Source organism: Salvelinus sp. IW2-2015, unplaced genomic scaffold, assembly GCF_002910315.2.
Source record: "Salvelinus sp. IW2-2015 unplaced genomic scaffold, ASM291031v2 Un_scaffold3115, whole genome shotgun sequence".
NCBI lineage: Eukaryota > Metazoa > Chordata > Actinopteri > Salmoniformes > Salmonidae > Salvelinus > Salvelinus sp. IW2-2015.
In genome coordinates this window covers 1-6,288 of record NW_019944405.1, presented here as the reverse complement: position 1 = coordinate 6,288, position 6,288 = coordinate 1, and the positions used below count along the sequence as shown (strand labels likewise).

Genomic DNA, 6,288 nt, shown 5'->3' with positions numbered 1-6,288 from the left:
TGCCAGCGAGAGGGAGGGTGAGACAGACAACATACTGCCAGTGGGTAGTGAGAGAGAGGGGAAACAGACACATACTACCAGTGAGAGAGGAGGGAGACAGACAACATACTGCCAGTGCGGTAGTGAGAGAGAGGGGAGACCAGAACAACATACTGCCAGTGGGTAGTGAGAGAGAGGGAGACAGACAACATACTGCCAGTGGGTAGTGAGAGAGAGGGAGACAGACCAACATACTGCCAGTGAGAGGAGGGGAGACAGAACACAAATAGCCAGAGTGAGAGAGAGGGGAGACAGACAACTACTGCCAGTGGTAGTGAGAGAGAGGGAGACAGACAACATACTACAACAGTGAGAGAAGAGGGGAGACAAGACAACATACTGCCAGTGGATGAGGAGGGGAGACAGACAACACACTAGCCAGTGGGAGTGAGAGAGAGGGGAGGACAGACAACATACTGCCAGTGGAGTAGTGGAGAGAGGGGAGACAGACAAACAACTGCCAGTGGGGAGTGAGAGAGAGGGGAGAAAGACAAACGACACAAACCCCAAGAAAGAAGGGACCATGGAGTTGGCGTTCCCACCAGGGGAGACATTAGCTCTGTTTTAGGTGGTAAAGTAGGGTGTGAGTAATGGTTTAAACGGTGGAAGGGGGTACTGAGGAAACAGAAAAACCTTCACTCCCTTTCTTGATGGGGGATTCATGTGTCCCAAATGGCATCCTATTCTATATATAGTGCACTACTTTGACTAGAGTCCTATGGCCGAGCTAAAAAGTAGTTAACTATAAAGGGAATAGGGTGCCATTTGGGAGACAACCACTGTGCAACAGGTCTGGGCAAATGGGAACAGGGGACAGTGAGGTACTTGGTGTAAATCTAGTGGCTGGCTCTGGCCAAAATAAACAGGGCGAGTGACCGGGGTCTGTTATGGTTGGTAGATGTTGTTCTCTGTTAACGTGTATGGGAAGAGGGGAGAGACGGATAAAGAGAGAGAGAGAGGGAGAGGCGTTGAAAGAGAGAGGGAGAGAGTGGGACAGAGAGCGAGAGAAAGAGAAAGGGGAAGAGGGGTGAAAGAGAAGGGGAGAGAGAAGAGAGAGAGAGAGAGAGAGAGAGAGAGAGAGAGAGAGAGAGAATGTAGGGATGGAGAAGCATGACGGAAAAAGAGCTCCCGTTGACTGGCCCTGAACTGACGACATACCTACTTGACGACCATTACAAACTCTACTGACGACCTAACGTCTACTGACGACCATAACTCTACTGATGACCTAACTCTACTGACGCTCTACCACATAACTGACGATGATGACCATAATCGACCATAAACTTACTGATGACCATAACTACTGATGACCCATATATGACCATAACTCTACGAGACCTAACTACTGATTGACCATAATCGACCATACACTGATACCATAACTCTGATGACCACTAGACCATAACTCTACGACGACCATAACTACTGAGACCTTGACCCAACTACTCTACTGACGACCAAACATTGACCATAAACTCTACTGACGACCATAACTCTACCTGACGACCGAATAACTCTACGACGACCATAACTCTACTGACGACCATTACTCACCAGACGACCAAACTCTACGACGGACCTTACTCCTTGACGGACCATAACTCTACTTGACGACCATTACTCCATGACGACCATTACTCTACTGACGACCATTTACTCATGACGACCATACCCCATTGCACCATAACTCTACACGACCATTACTCTGCACCTTACTCCTGACGACCGACATCTACACGGACCATAACTCTACTGAGGACCATACTCTACTGACGACTCTACCCATTGACGACCATAACTCTTACTGACGACCATAAACTCCATTGACGACCATAACTCTACTGACGACCATAACTCTACTGTACGGACCATAAACTCTACTGACGACCATAACTCCATTGACGACCATAACTCTACTGACGACCATTACTCCTTGACGACCATTTACTCCATTGACGACCATAACTCTACTGACGACCATAACTCTACTGACGACCATTACATCCATTGACGACCATACTCTGTGATAGTGACAGAGGGATGAAGGGGAGGACGTGAATGTAAGGGAATGTACCACCACTGTAGATCATTGTAAAATACTGAGAGACAAATATTCAATATCATAACATAATATAAGCTCAAAGAACCACCAGTAGGGGGTCGTTTAAAAAGAGCCTTGTTGAAGCCTCTTTTTCCCCAAGCACATAGGCCCTGGTCAAAAGTACTTGCACTATATAGGGAACAGGCTACCATTTGGGACACAGACAAATATTTAATCCACTTACTTTGGATAAAAGTAATATGACAATAATAAAATAAGGAAAGCAGTGTGTGACAAAATCTGTCTAAATGGCGGTTATTATGCTTGGTGGAGCATGGTGTATTCAGCCCCACAGCTGCTGCAGTCTAACCACTACCACTCACCATGCTGTGAAATGCACTGTCTTGCCTTCTCCCTAAAGGAATACCTACAACTCTAGCAACTACACTGCTGATATGATTCAGCAGCTGTGTTAATGTGAGTGTGCTGGCGTGCGCTGCTCTGTCCAGCCCATTTTGTTTACAGTGCGCCACCTGTGCATGTTGTGGACCATGCGCTCAAAAATATAAATGCTGAATGGTACTGACTCGACCCTGAGGAAAACAGCTGTAGAAACGTAGGGGTAAGAGAATGAATTCTAACGGCTAGAGGTTTTCCTGATCCTGTTAATCCTTATGGAAGGTGAGTTTAGACACGGCCATTCACCATTTTCACACTATTGTGCCGATCCTAATCAAACTGCGCTGGTTTTACATTGTTCTTTTTCATCAAGTTCCAGCAACCGTTAACCAGGCTGAATTAGAACAGTTGTTCGGTCGGCTCATACGCTCAGGCCTGCTCTAACCTGATTCTAGGTTCACCTACCTCTGTCATTGCCACTAGCATACTGGAGAGGCTGCTCTTATCGATGCTGAAAAGCTCTGACCTCCTCCTGTTGAGTTGGAGGATCTGGCCCTTGGGGCCCCGCTGGCTGCAGCGGACACCCTGGGCGGCCCTGGCAACCTGCCAGAAAAAACACAGCGGGTGGAGGAAAAGCGTGAACACACAAGAGCACAAAAAAAAAGTCTAGCAGGTAGTGTGTGTATGTTGTGCTGAAAGGACCATTATGTCTCTCTTGGGACATTGCATAACACACACACCACACACACACACCACACACACACACACACACACACACACACACACACACCACACACACACACACACACACACACAACACACACACACACACACACACACACACACACACACACACACACACACACACACACACACACACACACACACAGCTAGTGTTATGCTGAAAGAACCACATGTATTCTCAGGGACACACACAAGAGAATACACACTTCAGCATCTGTGGACAAATTGTCTAATGTGGATGTTTACTTCTGATGCCACAGCTGGAGCGCAGTCATAAGTCTCAGAGGGGAGAGGCCATAGGCTCATTATTCCATTAGAGACTCGTTAAAGCATGCTAACGGATCTCACAGTCCACTACACTGACACACAGGGCAAGGTCTTCTCAGTACTGCACCCAAACAACCTCCTGATTGGTTAAACACTGAGATTAACCAATCAGCATGGCTAAAAGGCTCAGTGTAACACGCACGGAATGCACCCACAGTKCTTGAGTCAAGCTGYACACTTCAATGRATCTGGCGAGGTAACTGCCTTGGGCATAAATAAATTGATGGTCATCATCGACGGTCCTTTTCTGGGAACTTTTACTTTGATTTGAATGTTTTATCAGTGAGATAATTGACCTGGAAAATATGTTGCTGACHTCCAACTTTGCAGATGGACTCGTTGACCGTTACGAGGAAGTGAAATCTATACAAATCTGCCTTTGTCCTGGAAAAACATCATCACATCTCAAAGAAAATGATCTAATCACATGACCATTACAATATATCTCTATGAAGTTCATACAGTTTTGATTACCGGTCCGCAAAACACACAAAACCTTCATTCACATCCCCAAACACACAGACAAACCATCCAGCCTCTTTAGAGGATACAGAAAAAACATCGGTTTCAGAAGAGAGACAAAATTAAGGAAAGAGAGAGAGAGAGAGAGAGAGAGAGAGAAAGATGAGAGAAGAAACACGAGAGAGAGAGAGAGCAGAGAGAAGAGAGAAGAGAGAGAGAAGAGAAGAAAAGACAGAAAGAAAGAGAGGACAGACATAGAAGGAGAGGAGAGAGAAGAGAGTGAAGAGTGAAGCAGAAGAGAGAGAAAAGAGAGAGAGAGAGAGACGAAGAGAGCGAGAAGAGAGCGAGAGAAGCGATCGAGAGAGGGAGAGAGAGAGAGAGAGAGAGAGAGAGAAGAGAGAGAGAGAGAGAGAGAGCAGGAGAAGAGAGAGAGAGAGAGAGAGAGAGAGAGAGAAGAGAGAGAAGAAGAGAAGAGAGAGAGAGAGAGAACAGAAGAGAGAGAGAAGAGAGAGAGAAGAGAAGAGAAGAGAGAGAGAGAGAGAGAGAGAAACAGAAGAGGTAGAGAGAGAGAAGAACAGCAGAGGTGAGACGAGAGGAGAGAGATGAGAGAAGAGAAGAGAGAATAGAGAGAGATAGAGAGAGAAGAGAAGAGAGAGAGAGAGAGAGAGAAGAGAGAGAACCTGGTAACAGCAGTAACTGCTCGTGTTGTCATGAAAATGCTAAAGCCCAGTTTCCCCAGTGGATTCCATCATCTAAACTACCCACTATCCAAACACAACACACTGGCCCTTTAAAAACTGACACTCCGAAAGCTTGGCAATTAAAGGGAGATGGAGTTTAATTAGCATCGTAAACCCTGGACAAAGAGACTGAACAACAGCGCATAAACCTGTCACAGAAGCAGACTGAGAAGCTTGAGACTAGATGCAATTGTGAATAATCTAAGGTCAAAACAACACAACCAGAAATTAACACTGGCCCTCGTAATGCATCTTAGGAAATGACTCATTAAGTCCAAATGACAACCATCCCTTTATTATCACCACTCTACAGTAGGCTCTTCAAAAGTAGTGCACTATATATGACTAGTTCATTTAGATGCAACCTCTCTCTCTCCTACTGAATTGAAACAATTAGAGCGAGACATCATCTGTTTATAGAAACACTGACTGTGTGTGGTCAACAGACATAAAAACACACATCCGAATTCGTCTCCATAACTACTATCGGCTAAAATTGTAGTGCAGAAATCATACTGTACGAGTAACGTGTACCTTTTGCTTTCTGTTGCAGAGTAAAAAAAGCCAATAGCAATGCAACGCAACAATGGACTGTCGCAACGAGTCAATCCAGACTCATGTATATTGATGAACCACCGAACTCCTTCTTTGTACGTAGGAGTCCCTTAACTCGTCTTCAACCCAAGGATCAATCATACTCAAGCCGTCTGGTCCCAACGCACCCTACAATGTCTCGCGTCCAGAATAGGATCTGGTGTTCTAGACATCATTGGCTGGAAAAACGACGGATGTAAAATAAAAACCAGTATGTAGATATGCTAGAAAGCTCCATCACTTGGTAATGATACACTTTCATCACCTGTCAAACATATTTCACCACATCCTGCCACCAATGGCATCATACAACAATAATAACATTCTACTAAATATAAATCCTTCATTTCCGGATGGCTAACCAAATGTATTATGTCCCTCCTCTGCCTGTGTTCCAAATGCACCCTATCCTATTTGTGAACTGTTCTACCAGTGCCATTGATGCCACCGGGTCTCCAGCACTCAGTTCTATTTTTAAACGGAAGAGGGAGAGGTGCCTGACAACATATTCTCCTTATTGTTTCAAGGCTAGAGGAAACGCTTCCAAACGACAGGTGGTCTCTTCCTCACTGCAAAACACCAAAAAAAAATAGGAAAAGGACAGATAACAGGACTCAATACACACATGTACAAACACACCAACCACAAACACCCACCAGCGAAAGGCCACCTGGAGACCCGTGAGCTGATAAGCAGACTTCATGAGTGCATGTGTGTAAATGTCAAACTAGTATGTCAAATAATAACCAGCAGGAGGGATGGGGGGGCAGAGAGAGAGAGAGAGATGAGAGAAGAGCGAGAGAGAGAGAGAGAGAGAGAAGAGAGCGAGAGCGAGGACGACGAACGAGAGAAGAAGAAAAGAGAGAGAGCCGGACGAAGCAGAGAGAGAGAAGAGAGAGACGAGAGAGAAAAGAGAGAGGAAGGAAGAGAGAGAGAGAA

The 6,288-nt window shown here is 45.6% G+C and overlaps 1 protein-coding gene across 1 annotated transcript in view; it reads right to left on the bottom strand.

Annotated features, from left to right (window-relative positions):
* Positions 1–3,022, bottom strand: part of LOC112075373 (neuron navigator 3) — a 19,274-nt gene extending 16,252 nt beyond the window's left edge. The window contains exon 1 of the mRNA XM_070440887.1: positions 2,948–3,022. The gene's annotated coding sequence lies outside the window, so the exon portion shown is untranslated. The remainder of the gene's footprint in view (positions 1–2,947) is intronic.
* Between the last annotated feature and the right edge of the window lie 3,266 nt (positions 3,023–6,288).